General features: G+C 37.4%; 1 non-coding gene across 1 annotated transcript; it reads right to left on the bottom strand.

Moving 5' to 3' along the window:
- Positions 1 to 5,663: 5,663 nt before the first annotated feature.
- On the bottom strand, positions 5,664 to 5,770 carry LOC130464507 (small nucleolar RNA R71). The gene has a single exon (XR_008924911.1). It is a non-coding gene; the product is annotated as a small nucleolar RNA R71 (small nucleolar RNA).
- Positions 5,771 to 17,648: the final 11,878 nt, after the last annotated feature.

Genomic DNA, 17,648 nt, shown 5'->3' with positions numbered 1-17,648 from the left:
CTTGTTTACCCTTCCCACTTTAGTTGTCCACCTTGTCATTTGTCATGGCTCCCGGTTTCGTTTTCTCTCACATCTTTTCCCTCTATTTCGAACTTCTGGCTTTTCTTCTCCTTGCAAAAATGGATTCCTGCAAATCCTCTCATTTTCCAAATTATTTATACTTGGTACTCTGTACTACTCTAGGTATCTCTTTCTATCTCCTTGGTTTTTTGGGGTGTGCTAATTTGATTTTAGTTTGTGCCCATTTTCTGAGCAATGACATAAGTCTTACCAATTGAATTCACTTGCAATCATCTGACACCGTATCTTCGCCTGAGTTTGAGTGGGTCTGATTTATCAGGCAGCTAGAAAGAGATTTAGATTATCCAGAGTTCGAGTGGGTCTGATTTATTCCCAAAAGCTAAACAAAACTAAGGTGACAACTCAATATTCTCAATGCCCTCTTCTTCCTTAAACCCCTATTCTCCCTTATTTATAGCATTACTAATTCTCCTTTCCCCTCAAACTAACCAACTATCTTCCTCTTCAGGCTACCCTAATTGTCAAACTAATTATGCATTACCTAAGCTGCCCCTTGTTCATTTTGGCCGCTTCCAGTGAAAGAAATAGCAATACTGTAGCGTTTAGCATAGCTTCTTGGGTTTACAAAATGTGTTCCTTCAGCTTCAGGCATATAATTTGTGGTGAAAACACTTAGCCAGACAGCTCAGTTACTATCTTACAATCAGAGCATAAAGTTTTTTTTAAAACATTATCATCAATCTTTTTCTAAAGCCTCTACCATGTGTTCTGCTATTATTTGGAAAAATCCTAGCTTAATTTATCATGAACACATCTTTTGATGTGATACCTCTTCCCACCCCCTTGGCTTCTTTTAACCTACACACTTTCCTTTTTCGACCGTTCTTTTTTAATCTACTCACTCTTGCCTTCTATTTTCTGGACATGAGGTCCATCATCTATTTCCTTTTTATTCTTCTACTTTTTTCACTTTATATCTCCACCTTGTCGTTTAAACTACACATCAACCCTTTTGCATTCTCTTTCCAACCTTTTCACTTTCCCACTCTCTCTACCTTGCATTTTCACCTTGGTTATAGTGGAAAACAAACTGTGTAGATTAAAATGGAACAGGCATAGTAACATTTATCATACATATGTTGTTCTGAATTGATGGTTTTCTTTCACAAAAAGGTGAATCATTGAACGATATATATGTCACCTTTATACCCTTAGTTGCGACACTGAATATATCATGAGCATAAAATCTGATTGGAAACTTTACAACTTATTATTTTATTTTGAATCTTGGATAGACCCCTCCCCCCCACACTTTTCTTGGATATTTGTTTCCCTTTCGTACTTTGTTGATTTTGGAGCTCAAGTGTAGCCAAAGCATATGGTAGCTTTGGCTGAGTTTGCTTTTCCTCCACTTCTCATCCCCAAATTTTATATATGGCAATTACATATTTATCCATTTTCTTGTGTTCCTCTAACTTATGTGGTAGGTTTAATTTATCCGAGGACGTATTCTTGATTCTGTCTCTGAAGTTCGAGGGTACCTGTTATATTATACTCTTTATTCCCTTTCTTTGGCTGATTTTTTCAAGATGTTGTAATGCTGATTTGTTTTTCAAATAAAGGTTGGTCTGTGACAACTAAGTGAAGATGAAGTGGTCAAAATCGGTTGAGATCATTTTCTGAAAATCCATTTCTCTGTTATTCAGGTCAGAAGAACAAAACATAATACTTCTCGCGTCTTTACTCTACCTTATAAAATGTAAGTTGATTCTTTTAAATAAAAGGCACTATATGTATTAATGTTTAATTCTCTTCCATATGAGTCAATTGTGTTATCTGTTTTTAAAACTTTGGGTGTTATTTTTAGCATTGGTATGCTATTTATTCAGAAACTGTGTTGAAAAGGACAAAATATGGGTGGACAAATTGCTCGAATTGTCCAGTTACTAAAATCAAACGGTTGGTGATGTTTTTTTACGAAATCAGTTCTTGCAATTGCTTCTAAATGTAGTTCTAGCATAATAACTTATGCATCCCCCCTCCCTATTTGGTTGATATATCTCTAATGACAAGGGTAGTTTTTGGTTTTTTCGAGCTTTTAATTTTTATAGACTGATAGGAATGTTCGAGTTTAGTTCTGATGATGAGATATGTGATATTCAAATAATATGGAACTTTCAAGAATGAAAAGGTGGTTATGTATGGATTTATATATTGATCACCATTGGTTATATGGGATTGTCGTTTTATTTTTAGTAAAATTTTGACTGCTCTGCTGAATCCATCTGAATTTATTTTTTTCATTTAAAAATGGAAGGTGTGATGCTTATTTTCGTATTATAATTTATAATCAATGGACGTATGACACATGATACATATTGACATAATAGTGATCAGTGAAGTGTTATGTTATGATACATATAAATGAATATAAATCATACGGAAAAACCATAAAGCCAGGAATCCAAATTAATTGACACATAACAATTAGCATAATTTAGGACACATACACTTTGTAGCGTGCCCTCCCTAGCTGCGCCCGGACCGAACAAGAACAAGTCTAGGACTCCAAATGTCGTCCCTCCGTAGATAGTCCACAGCACGTTCGGATCCACCTTAAATTTAATTAACTAAAATTGCACCTAAGGTTCTATGAATACGTTCGAATATTTTGGAAAATATTATACGTAGTTTTAATCCTTAAAACTAGATGTATGATTGAAAATTATGTGTGTTCATAAATTTGTGAATGCCATCACATATTTATAGAGTAGGAATATGGAATTGGAAGTCTACTAGGATTCAAGAATTCTAACTCTATTAGAATTAGAGTTTCCTTAAAACTAGTAATTCAGAAAATTAATCTAATCCTAATCGCTTTAGGATTTGATGCATGCACAAACTCCAACACGCACACGAGCACGGCCCACAAGCGAGCAGACCATGCCCGCGCGCGCGCGAGAAGCCCATCGCAGGCTTCACAGCCCACACGAGCTCGCTGCCTCGCTGCCCATGCGCTGCCTCGCAGCCCGTGTTGCTCACAGCCTTGGCGCGCTGGGCCTGGCCTTGCGCTGGGCCTGGCGTGCCTTTGGCTTGCTGTTGTGCGCGCTGGGCTTGCTGGACGTGGGCCTGGCTTCGTGTTGGGCCTTCGTCTAGCAAGCTCGTCCGATGCTTATTTCGTACGACGCGCTTTCGTTTAATTTTTCGATTCCGAAATTCATTTCCGATTCGAACAATATTTAACATTTCCGATTCCGGAATTAATTTCCGTTTCGAAAAAATATTTAATATTTCCGATTCCAGAATTATTTTCCGATTCCGATAATATTTCTGATTCTGACAATATTTCCGTTTCCGGCAATATTTCCGATTCCGGCAATATTTCCATTTCCGATACGTACCATGTTTCCGTTTCCAGCAACATCTACGACTTGGATAATATTTATATTTCCGATACGATCCATATTTCCGTTTCCGGCAATATCATCGTTTTCGGAGTATTCATTTGTTTGCCTTTGACGATCTTAGCTCTGATATGTGCGTTTTATATAGTGTTTCACCCCCGTCCCTTAGTACTTTTTATGTGTCAAACGTGCTCTTAGGAGCCGTTTCTAGTACTAATGTGTGTTATTGAGTGTGCCTTGAGTTTCAGTTTTGATTATGAGAAATTGGTCTTTTTAGACCCGTTTCATGTTGATCTAGGCCACTATATGAGCCCGAGGAAGTTCGGGACCTCCATCGTCGACTTTCGGGAGCCTTGGATGCTTATGGTTGAGCCCCGAGAGTTAGACTCAGTGATTTGGGCGAGTTATATTGAAGATTGCAAATTGCCCTGGGAGCTGAGGGCGAAATGCAACTATCGGGCGGAATTGAAGCAAATTTGACTCATCAACGCGCGCCCGATCAGGCGCAGCTCGCCCGATCCGGATCGGGCGGTCATCCTGGAGCTTATGTGGAGAGTTTGCAATCCGCCCGATCGGGCGGATTTTGGCCCGATCGGGCCGACTATCGAGTGGATCGCCCGATCGGGCGAAGCGACGCCCGATCGGGCGACGCCAACCTCCTGCACTTATGCGCGAGTTTTCTTTCCGGTTTTTGGCTTGTATTTTGGGCAAACTATAAATACTAGCCCCTTATATTTTTAGAGGCACCTTATTTTTCTAGCATCAAACACTTAGTTTATTTTCCTAAGCTTAGTTTTCTCTCTAATTTGTCCCAAAATACTTAGTTTTATTTCCAATTAAAAGTTCAAACTTTATTATTCCATTGTTCTTCAATTAGGTATTGTTCTTTATTTCATTCATTTCTTTTGCTTTAATTATGTTTTCAATTATGCTAATTGCTTTGTTTATTATCAACATGCTTGAGTAGTTTAATTTCTAGGGTTTGGGGAACCATGAATTAATATGATGGGACTTTGAATAATTGTGATTATTGATATTGTGATTAATTCCTATTGATTGGTTTATTCCACTATTCAATTAGATTTGCGCAGGTTTAATTGTGTAGTTATGCAATATCAAGTTAAAATTCGAGAGATGCAATTTGATGTTTAGGCGTGTGTCAATAGGTAGAATTGGGATTAATAAGTAGCGAGAGCCCGTTAATTCTAAGTCTATGAATAGTATCGATTCGAGAGAGCATGCTAGTCTAATTAATTAATTTGTTGATTATCGTGATTGTTCATTGTCCTGGATTGTTAATTGCTGGTGAACCTATGCCCTAGATTTCCTTAATATATTGATTCATACTTATTTAATTATCGTTCGTAGTCTTAGTTTACTAACAATCAACCAAATCTTGTTCCCAATAGTTTAGTTTAATTAATTAATAGTAGAAAGAACGCCTGTCTCCCTGTGGATTCGATCCTGACTTCCCTTGCTACCTAGCTAGTGGACCTTAGGTTATTTTTGATTAGGTGATACGACTTTAGCCTGTCAAAATTTTGGCGCCGTTGCCGGGGAGACGGTTTTATTTTCTGTTGTTGATTGCTTATCCTAGATTATTGTTTGTTACTACTTAAGGAACTCACGTTCCTTGAGACCGGATCTCACATTGTTTTGTAGTCTTTGTCTATGCCCAGGACCATAGGTACTAGTAATCTTACTCCATTCGATCCTGAGCCCGAAAGAACCTTTCGTAGACGAAGAACTTTCATTGCACAGTGTGGGAATTACTCTGATTCTGATCATAATATTGGCGATCTTTTTCCTTCAGATACAGATTCAGTTTCAGAGATAGAGATGGGTGACGAAAATCTGCTACCGCCACCTACCCCACGGCTTACAGACTATTCTAAGCCAAGTCTGTCCGTGCTACCAAAGGCGATCATGCCTTCTATTGCAGCTGAGACCTTCAAGATTGAGCCTGCATTGATTAACATGATTGAGAGACGCCAGTACGGTGGGGAACCAGGTGAAGATCCCAATCTTCACATTCAGTCCTTCATCCAATATTGTTCCACCATCAAGCAAAAGGGATTGACTCCGGAGCAGACTATGGAGATACTTTTCCCGTTCTCTTTGAGTGGGAAAGCTAAACTGTGGATTAATGGGTTGAATCGGGCGGCTTTGAAAATCACTAATTGGGAGTCCTTGGCTCTTGCTTTTTATGTTAAATATTTTCCACCTGAGAAAACGGCTCGTCTGAGGGGTCAGATATTAGGTATCTCGCAACAAGCGGATGAGAGTTTGTTCGAGGTCTGGGAGAGATTCAAGGATTTGCAAAGAGAATGCCCGCACCATGGTTTGGAAGACTGGTTCCTGATTCAGCAGTTTTATAATGGTCTGGGCAATGAGTCTAGATGTTTGTTGGATTCAGCTGCCAGTGGGAGGTTCATGCAACTTGAGGTGCCTAGAGCTATGGAGGTGATTGAGGAGATAGCCATTCACAATGCCCAGTATGGAAATCCTAGAGGTCTATCTAATAGGGGTGGTAAGCATGATTTAAATTCTATTGAACAATTAACTGCCCAATTGACTGCTTTACACTATAAGTTTGATTATATGCAAGCAGCCAATGCTCAACCTACCCAACCTGCTAGTGTAGCTGCTATGAGTGCCCAACCTGCTACTGTTTGTGAAAGTTGTGGAATGTCTGGTCATTATGCACCGGAATGTAGGAGCTCTGTTGAACAGTGTAACGCATTTCAATCCTACAAACAAAATAACCCATTCTCCAACTCTTACAATGAGGGCTACAAAAACAACCCTCTACTATCCTACAGGAGCAACAATATCCAGAACCCTCACCAAGTCCAACATCCACAACAACAGCCATACCAACCCCCACATCAACAATCCTACCAACCACGGAACAACTACAACCAACAGTCTAGTGGACCACCTGGGTTCCCTAGACAACACACATCACCTCCACCACCACAACCTCAAGCCACACAGCCTGACCCTATGCTAGTAGAGATGAGAAACATGATGCTTCAAATGCAAAAATCTCTAAGTGAAAAGGATGCAAAGATCGATGCTCTTACTGCTCACAACAAGATCATTGACACACAGTTGGCACAGATGGCTACTACTATTGCAGGGAGGCCACCAGGCCAATTTCCTTCACAGCCCGAAAATAGGGAGACTGCTAATGCAATTACATTGAGGAGTGGTAGGGATTATGATGGTCCTTCTATGCCGATTGAGGTTAATTCTGGGGTGTCTGCTAGTGATCTGGTCAGTGAGGAAATCCCGAAGATGGTTATGGATGAAAAGGAAGCTAAAAAGGTAGTCAATGAGAATCAGGCTACAACTGAGGTTAAGAAGGGGGCAGATATTCAAGTACCACCTATTGCACTTCCCTTCCCAAACCGACAACTCAAGAATAAGCTAGACAAGCAGTTTGGCAGATTCTTGGAAGTGGTCAAAAATTTGCAGGTAACGGTTCCTTTTACTGAATTAATTTTACAGGTTCCTGCTTATGCTAAATTCATGAAAGATATTTTGACCAGGAAATGTGCTTTTTGTGAGGTAGAGACTGTAGCTTTCACTGAGGAACGTAGTGCTTATTTGCAAAATAAGTCTCCACCTAAACTTAAAGACCCCGGGAGTTTTTCCATCCCATGTAACATTGGCACTGTATTTATTGATAAGACTTTATGTGATTAAGCTGTGGATTAATATCATTAATTCCACTTGAACTGAAGCGGCCTCTAGCTAGGCATACAGTTCACTTGATCTCACTGAATTATTAACTTGTATAATTAATATTGAACCGCATTTATTAGACTTTAGCATTGAATGCATACTTGGACCAAGGGCATTATTTCCTTCAGTCTCCCACTTGTTCTTAGGGACAAGTGTGCATTTCCTAATTCCTTTGTCGCTTGATGCTTGCTCTTGAACATAAGGTAAGAGTTGTCATCCTTATTATGTCCAGAGGTGTTTCTCGGTTTAAGAGTTCAACTGATCAAATAAACAGATAATCATAGCCTATAATTCATCTAAGCACGGCCATGCATTTTACAGTTTCTAGCTCTCCGAGTGGCCTTGTACAACTTTCAGCATCTCATCCCGATTTATGGGAGGACAATCCCAATCTTGCGATCTTGAGATTAGACTTCGTTTGATAGGTGATTACCCGAGCGTTGCCTTTATAGCCTCCTTTTATGGTGCGACGGTCGACAACGTCAAAGTAACCAGTTCTCAAACAAGTAATCTCAAATCACTCAGGTATTGAGGATTAGTGTCTAATAATTTTAATGAAATTTACTTATGACAGATTTTCATCTCTTACAGTAAAGTTTCATAGGTCTGTCCGATACTAGTCTTCCCAAAGTAAATATCTATGAAAATGATTGCGACATTGCCATGCCCACATAGTTCAAGAAACAGAACTACTAGTCATCTTGCATTCTAGTCGTGTAGCGTTTTCTATGCGCCCATCTTCATAGAAAACTCCGACCAGGGACCATTTTCAACTTTTGACATTCAAGTTCACTTGATAGACATTTCTTAGTCACATGACTAGTCCTGACAGTCTATCTTGAATATATTGTCAATTGAAGGAACTCATCATTTAATAAACCACAAATTAAATGGAAAAATGAATCCTATTCATTAATATGAATGGTTAACCAATAATGTTTTACAAAGTATTAAACTCTAAAACTTTAAAACATTAAATAAGGACATCAAAGCCATTGCTTGATTCCCATAGCTGTAGTGTGCGAGTTGTGCTTCGCTTGCGGCAGAGGTTTAGTTAATGGATTTGAGATGTTGTCATCAGTTCCAATCTTGCTTATCTCGACTTCTTTTCTTTCAACGAACTCTCGTAGAAGGTGAAATCTACGAAGTACATGCTTGACTCTCTGGTGGTGTCTAGGCTCCTTTGCTTGTGCAATAGCTCCATTATTATCACAATACAGAGCTATTGGTCCTTTAATGGAGGGGACTATACCAAGTTCACCTATGAACTTCCTTAGCCAAATAGCTTCCTTTGCTGCTTCATGTTCAGCAATGTACTCCGCTTCAGTTGTAGAATCCGCAATGGTGCTTTGCTTAGCACTTTTCCAGCTTACTGCACCTCCGTTGAGGCATAAGACAAACCCAGACTGTGATCTGAAATCGTCTTTGTCGGTTTGGAAACTTGCGTCCGTATGGCCTTTAACAATTAATTCATCATCTCCACCATAGACCAGGAAATCATCTTTGTGCCTTTTCAGGTACTCCAGAATATTCTTGGCAGCAGTCCAATGTGCCTCTCCTGGGTCTGACTGGTATTTGCTCGTAGCACTGAGTGCGTACGCAACATCCATGCGTGTACATATCATAACATACATTATTGAACCAATCAATGATGCATATGGAATTCCACTCATTCGTCTACGATCATCTAGTGTTTTTGGGCACTAAGTCTTGCTTAGAGTCATTCCATGAGACATGGGTAGGTAGCCTCGCTTGTAGTCTGCCATATTGAACCTTTCAAGCACCTTATTGATATAAGTGTTTTGACTGTAATCCCCCGTAAATTTATACTTATAATCTTTATGGTTTGAATATGATTTTCAGATTTGGTGTTGATATTATAAACTAATTATTTTCAGTTTTGGTTGATTAAAATATAAGTTAGGGTTTAATCATGTTTTATTAATTCGTATTATGTTTTCTTGAATTAAAGTTATAGTTTTTATGATTTAAATTATAGATTTCAGATTATACGAATTATATAATAAAGTTACTAATTTTCAGATTATATTATATTGGTTAAATTAGTGCCTTTAAGTAGTAAAGTGTGACTTTTGAGGTTTTTATGGCTTTAAATCATAATAGAACGATTATATATTATTAAATTTATTATTTTTATGATTTTAAAGATGTTGAATATATTTTGAGCAAGTTCTTAATTATTTTAGATTGCTGGAAATTTAAAAAGGAAAGATTATTGGAGTTTAAGATTTGGGATCCTTAATATAATTATTATTATGTTTGGAGGTTAATTAGTTAAGTTTTGATATTGGAGAATGTTCTAAATACGTTTGGGATGTGTTTAGAGTACGTTAGTGTTGCTGTAAATTGTTAGAAAATTGATAGGGGAATTTTATTGGTTGTTTTTAGGCGGAGAATTCTTTGTAGGCGACTTTTGAATTCGTTAAAGTGGCCTATCAGTTTGTTTACACAAGGTACGTACATACCTGTGTGTTTGTGGATGTGTGCTGTATTGAGATTATGTTGAATATATATTATGAACTTGTTTATGTTGGAATTTCATGTTCAATGTCGTTGAATTAATGCGTTGAGCATAGAACTTTGTTTTAAGAATTAAATCATGTTAGCATTTAAGATTGATGCAAGCATGTCAGTTTGGGAACTTTATAGTAGTTTATTTATTGGCAGAGATCTATATTGATCGTTGTTCCCTTTTAGCTTTCCACTACCTTACAAGGGTCGAGGACCTTGTTTGGTAGATGATACTTTATATCAAGAAAGTCAGTTAACCATTTGGTAAAGGAAGAATTGAAAGAGTTGCAAATGATTCTTGATTGAAGCTTGTGACCACCTTTTAATGCAAAGATAAAAGAAGTTGAATACTTGTTGATTTTATTATCTGTGTAATTGACAAGTCATATTTAAGTGTTAAAAAGTAAAGCATGTAAAGTGAAACTGAATAGCAATAGCTTTAGACTGTGCACGTCTAAAGTGACGGACAATCAGGAGTTGGGGTCATGGGTCGCCTATGGCTTTCTCTGGGCCGGATTGATCACCGGTTCTATTTTATTCAAAAGTCCCTCGATATCGCAGGTCATTGGGGTTTACGGAGTCGCTCCCGTACCTCGTCTTCCTTAGTGAAGAAGTTTCTAGTAGCCAACTCAGTCCATTGACTATTTCAATTACAATAATGTTAATGATACAAAGGTCTAGTTCAGTCAAGTATAGTCTTCAAGTCAATATGTTTTGGTTATCCTTGCTTATGTTTTATTAGTATCATGTTAGGTTTGTTCGTTTAAAAGAATCATGTTAGGATTATTATTGTTTTAGTATGTAGTACTCAGCTTTGCTGATTACGTGCTTTGTTTGTGTGTGTTGATCATGGCTATATCTTATTGATCATGTGATGACCCATTTTTGGTGGGCAGTCTCTAAGGATCAATAAGTGTTTCCCATCTATAGGTTTGAAGATGATGCATCATTGGGATCGGGACTAGAGAACTTGTACTTATTTTGTCTTGCTATGTGATTTGGGTTTTGTTAAATTGGACTTTAAACTTGTCGCAATATTTACATTTCCTTAATTTCGTTGATTGGTTTTTGGGATTAAATCTATAATCGATTATTTATAAACCTAAAGTTAGTTTTATGTTTTCCGCTGCAAAAATCTGAATAAGCCGTTGCGTTTTCACACGGGCGATAATGCCTTGATAATTCTCTACGTTTTATATTAAAAGGTTATTTTTGAAAAGGAGAATTGTCGGGGTGTTACAAAGTGGTATCTAGAAGCTAAGGTTTTACTTTAATAAAAATTTTAGGCTCCTGTTATCTAGTTATTTAAAATAATTTTTTTTAAAATCGAGCTCCTACGTATTATAGTGTTCAAAATTGGTACTTTTTTTGGGGGGCCGAATTCCTTTTATCTTGTTTGAAAGTATATTATAACATTAACTTATTTATTCGAATTAAAGTGATAGTTTCGAAATTTTTATTTTTCTTATTATTTATTATTCAAAAAATTGGTACAATTTTTTTTAAAGAAGTTCGAAATTTTTAGTTGCTTTAAGAGGTTATAAGTCTTTGTTTTAGGAAATATAAATTCATTTTTCGAATTAATAACTTCATTTACGATTTTATTTGCTATGAATTTTCTTAATTTATTTTATTTTCTTAATTTTATATTTTTGTTTATTTATTATTTGATTTTCTTATTTTCCTATCATTCTTCTCGTTTTATTTTACTATTTAAATTACTTCAATGTTTTAGTTTACGAGAGATGGGTAGTATAAGAAGGGCATACAAGATAGAATTACATGTGCATTAGTAGCTAGTTAATATAATGCTAACATAAGAAATTAATTGTTATGTACGTGCATGTGTTTATTGTTTAAATGTTGCAATTATATGTGCATAATAGAAATTGTTTGCTTCCACCAAACTTATTGTGTTATCGAATTTTGATTATGATTTGGTTGGGAAGTCATTAGTGAGACCTGGAATTTTTTATTTCAGGAATAAAATATTTCTTTCCAAGTACACCAACATAGGATCTCTCGAGAAAGATCGATATAGAGACCACCGATATTTTTGTGAAGAAAGTGGTGTTTAGATGTGAATATCTTGCTAGAATTCAAGAGCAACCCAATTGTACTAAGTGATCATGAGAATGAAATGGATTATGAGTCTGACATTAATAGTTACACCAGCTTTGAACGCACTATGCGTCATATATTAAGAACAGGAGAGCCTGATAGGGATGAGGAAGCCCTTCGTGAGTTTGACCGTGCTAGAGGGCATACTAGAGTTGATATTTATAATGTAGTGATACCGAGCCAGAAGAGGATGACCTCAATCTCAAAGACTACGAAGATCCACAAGGCAGAGAAAACTAGCTTAATATTTTAATACCGAGGATGAGGATGAATTTAAATACGAGCCCTTTACTCCAGAAAGCTATAAGGAATCAAAGAACAAGATTGATAATGTTTCCCTTTAAGATCGTTTCATTATTTATTTATGTTGGGAATACTTTGGGACAAGTCGCCCAACGGTAGTTTAAATTTATTGCATAGCGCTTTTATTTTATTTTGGGACAAGTACGTTATTATGGTTTAGAAATTGTTATTAATATTCTTTTGAGGAATAAAAGCTTCTTTTGAGGAATACAAGTTTCTTTTGAGGAATCAAAGTTAAATATTTAATTATCCAAGTGGTCAATGATTTAGTTTGGGCACCCGAAGAGGAATAATTTCTTTTATTATTATTATTATTATTATTATTATTATTATTATTATCATTATTATTATTATTATTATTATTATTATTTGTGATGATTGAATTTGATTTGTTTTTCCTCGATCGGATGTCCTTTATGTGAATGTCGTTCACGAATGATCGAGGAGGATTATTTTGCAATGATTATTGCACCTTCGTAAATGATTGTTGCACCTTCGTAAATGATTTTATGTGAATATTGTTTATTGAGGCGATCTTTATGGTCAAATCAAATATTGTTTGATATAGAATGACGTGTAAGTGGTGTTTAGAACCTAAGATAGAGTATATTAATTTCAGGTCGTGTTGTAGAATGACCAACAATAATGACTTAGTTGTTGCTATTCGCCTCTTGGCGGAAAAGCTAACCCAAGAGAGAACTGAACGTCCCGATTCTGTTGGGGACATGTTTGAGAGACTAGCCAAAGTTAAGTCACCACACTTTAAGGGGAAACTGATCTTACCTTTTTAGAGAACTGGGTCAGAGAGTTTGAGAAACTGTTTGGGGCTGTGAACTGTCTTGAGAACATGAGAGTGGGTCAAGTTGTAATTTACTTGAAAGATGAAGCTGATTTATGGTTGAGAGAAAATGGGGCTAGACTTAGCGCTGTTGAGGGATTCAATTGAGATTCGTTTGTTACTGCCCTAAGGAAAAAGTTTTATCCTCCTTTTATGTGAAAAAAATGTAAGGTTATGATACATATGACAAAACATAAATCATGCGGAAAACCTTAATGCCAAGAAACATATTATTTACACATAATCATTTAGCATAATTCAGATGCATACACTTTGTAGCGTGCCCTCCCTAGCTGCGCCCGAACCGAACAAGAACAAGTCTTTAGGACTCCAAGTGTCGTCCCTCCGTAGATAGTCCACAGCACGTCCGGATCCGCCTTAAGCTTGACCAACTAGAATCGCCCTTAAGGTTCCTAGGATTTTCGGCTAAAACGGTTGCAAGTGTTTGGCTGATTTTTGCTTCAAAATCTTACCTTTGAATACTTCAATGTTGTGTATAAATTTGTGACCCTAGGCACCTATTTATAGAGTTATGGAAAAAGACTTAGAATCCTATTAGAATACTAATTTAGTTTAATTAGAATCCTGCTAGGACTCTATTAAATAAACTTTATCTATTAGGATTAGGATTTAATCATATGACGAATCCCGATAGCATTAGGATTCGTGCAACACGCATATGAGCAGCGCACAAGCACCGCACGCCCATGCGCAAGCCTTGCGGCCCACGCACGGCGCACAGCGCTGAGGCCCATGCTCGTAGCCCATCGCTGAGCTCGCGCGCCCCAAGGCTTGGCTGGGCCTGGCCTTTGCGCTGGGCCTAGTCGAGGCGTTTGGCGTGTTGGATGCGTGTGGCTTGCTAGGCGTTGGCCTGGCTTCGTGCTGGGCCTTCGTCGAGCAAGCCTCGTCCGATGCTAACTCGTACGATACGCTTTCCGATTAAATTCCCGATTCCGGAATTCATTTCCGATACGAACAATATTTAATATTTCCGATTCCGGAATTAATTTCCGTTTCTACAAATATTTAATATTTCCGTTTCCGGAATTATTTTCCGATTTAGATAATATTTCCGATTCTGACAATATTTCCGTTTCCGGCAATATTTCCGATTCCGGCAATATTTCCATTTTCGATAATATTTTCCGATACGTACCATGTTTCCGTTTCCGGCAACATCTACGACTTGGATAATATTTATATTTCCGATACGATCCATATTTCCATTTCCGGCAATATCATCGTTTCCGGAGTATTCATTTCTTGCTTTTGACGATCTCAGCTCCCACTGAAACCAAGATCCGTCGATTCCGAATATCCATAGATGGAGTATTTAATGCCATTAAATACTTGATCCGTTTGCGTACTATTTGTGTGACCCTACAGGTTCAGTCAAGAGTAAGATGTGGATTAATATCATTAATTCCACTTGAACTGAAGCGGCCTCTAGCTAGGCATTCAGCTCACTTGATCTCACTGAATTATTAACTTGTTAATTAATACTGAACCGTATTTATTAGACTTAACATTAAATGCATACTTGGACCAAGGGCATTATTTCCTTCAGTCTCCCACTTGTCCTTAGGGACAAGTGTGCATTTCCTAATTCCTTTGTCGCTCGATGCTTGCTCTTGAACATAAGGTAAGAGTTGTCATCCTTATTATGTCCAGAGGTGTTTCTCGGTTTCAGAGTTCAACTGACCAAATAAACAGATAATCATAACCTATGATTCATCTGAGCACGGCCATGCATTTTACAGTTTCTAGCTCTCCGAGTGGCCTTGTACAACTTTCAGCATCTCATCCCGATTTATGGGAGGACAATCCCAATCTTGCGATCTTGAGATTAGACTTCGTTTGATAGGTGATTACCTGAGCGTTGCCTTTATAGCCTCCTTTTACGGTGCGACGATTGGTCAACGTCAAAGTAAGCAGTTCTCAAACAAGTAATCTCAAATCACTCAGGTATTGAGGATTAGTGTCTAATAATTTTAATGAAATTTACTTATGACAGATTTTCATCTCTTACAGTAAAGTTTCGTAGGTCTGTCCGATACTAGTCTTCCCAAAGTAAGTATCTATGCAAATGATTACGACATTGCCATGTCCTCATAGTTCAAGAAACAGAACTACTAGTCATCTTGCATTCTAGTCGTCTAACGTTTTCTATGCGTCCATCTTTATAGAAAACTCCGACCAGGGACCATTTTCAACTTTTGACATTCAAGTTCACTTGATAGACATTTCTTAGTCACAGGACTGGTCCTGACAGTCTATCTTGAATATTTCGTGAAATTGAAGGGACTCATCATTTAATAAACCACAAACTAAATGGAAAAATGAATTCTATTCATTTATTGTGAATGATTAACCAATAATGTCTTACAAAGAATTAAACTCTAAAACTTTAAAACATTAAACCAGGACATCAAAGCCATTCTCCAATATGCTTGATTCCCATAGCTGAAGTGTGCGAGTTGTGCTTCGCCTGCGGCAGAGGTTTAGTCAATGGATCTGAGATGTTGTCATCAGTTCCAATCTTGCTTATCTCGACTTCTTTTCTTTCAACGAACTCTCGTAGAAGGTGAAATCTACGAAGTACATGCTTGACTCTTTGGTGGTGTCTAGGCTCCTTTGCCTGTGCAATAGCTCCGTTATTATCACAATATAGGGCTATTGGTCCTTTAATGGAGGGGACTACACCAAGTTCACCTATGAACTGAAGGAAATAATTCCCTTGGTCCAAGTATGCATATAATGTTAAGTCTAATGAATGCGGTTCAGTATTAATTGACAAGTTAATAAATCCAGTGAGATCAAGTGAGCTGAATGCCTAGCTAGAAGCTGCTTCATTTCAAGTGGAATTAATGATATTAATCCACATCTTACTCTTGACTGAACCCGTAGGGTCACACAAATAGTACGTACACGGATCAAGTATTTAATGGCATTAAATACTCCATCTATGGATATTCGGAATCGACGAATCTTGGTTTCAGTGGGAGCTAAGATCGTCAAAGGCAAACAATGAATACTCCGGAAACGATGATATTGCCGGAAACGGAAATATGGATCGTATCGGAAATATAAATCCAAGTCATAGATGTTGCCGGAAATGGAAACATGGTACGTATCGGAAAATATTATCGAAAATGGAAATATTGTCGGAATCAGAAATATTGCCGGAAACGGAAATATTGTCAGAATCGGAAATATTATCGAAATAGGAAAATAATTCCGGAAACGGAAATATTAAATATTTGTTCGAAACAGAAATTAATTCTGGAATCGGAAATATTAAATATTGTTCGTATCGGAAATGAATTCCGGAATCGAGAATTTAATCGGAAGCGTATCGTACGAATTAGCATCGGATGAGGCCTGCCAGACGAAGGCCCAGCACGAAGCCGGGCCATTGCCCAGGAAGCCAACACGCAACAAACCACACGCCAAGCTCGACCAGGCCCAGCGCAAGGCCAGGCCCAGCCAAGCCTTGGCGCGCGCGGATCATGGGCTGCGGGCAAAGGGGCTGTGCGCCGTGCGTGGGCCGCGAGGCTTGCGCATGTGCGTGCGGCTCGTACGTGCTTGAATGTTTGTGAATCCTAAAGCTATCGGGATTCTACATATGATTAAATCCTAATCCTAAAAGATAAATTAATTGTTTTAGAGTTCTACTAGGATTTTAAGTTAATTAATTCGTATCCTAGTAGGATTATAATTCCTTTCCATAAACTCTATAAATAAGGGCCTAGGGTCACATATTTATCGAGACAATTGAAGTATTCAAGGTAAGATTTTCAAGCAAAAATCAGCCACAAACACTTGCCCTATTAGCCGAAATTTATAGTACCTTAAGGGCGATTCTAGTTGGTCAAGCTTAAGGCGGATCCGGACGTGCTGTGGACTATCTACGGAGGGACGACACTTGGAGTCCTAAAGACTTGTTCTTGTTCGGTTCGGGCGCAGCTAGGGAGGGAACGCTACAAAGTGTATGCATCTGAATTATGCTAAATGATCATGTGTAAATAATATGTGTCCTGGCTTTATGGTTTTTCCGCATGATTTATGTTTATTCATATGTATCACAACCTAACAGTGGTATCAGAGCCTCTTATTATTTTCATAATCTAAATTGCATGAACATGGTTAAATTTTACAAATTTGCAAAGAATTAAAGGGGTGATTAATTTTCGTAATTAATTGCAAATTGCGTTTATTTAATTATATGTACGCAGTTTTTCGGCAGTTTCTTCGTTACTCATCCAAATCGAGTGATTTTTGTGTCAATTCCGCATGTAAAAGGCATTCTAAAATTTTGACAAAAATAATTATTTTCGCCGAAACCCAGAATTCCCAAATTCGAAGCCTAACTATGACTTTTCGGAGGTTTTAGTTTTTCGAACGCAAAAGTTTGTAAATTTAAGATGTTAAATTGAATATTTGCGATTCTTGTTGATAAAGCTTGAGTTTTTGATTGACCTACAGTATATGTTTAACAACTTTGAATGCCTAGACTTGTTAATTATACAACCTAATTTGTATTGTTGAAATTTGAATAATTTAGAATTGATTTATTTTTCATAATTAATTAATAATTTAATTAGGTATCCATGATTAAAATCCACCATAAAAATTGTTAATTTGTGTTAAATTTTAAATTTTTATGACCTAAATTTGAA

This window comes from Spinacia oleracea, chromosome 6 (genome assembly GCF_020520425.1).
Source record: "Spinacia oleracea cultivar Varoflay chromosome 6, BTI_SOV_V1, whole genome shotgun sequence".
NCBI classification, from domain to species: Eukaryota; Viridiplantae; Streptophyta; class Magnoliopsida; order Caryophyllales; family Amaranthaceae; genus Spinacia; species Spinacia oleracea.
This window is presented reverse-complemented; position numbering and strand designations above follow the sequence as displayed.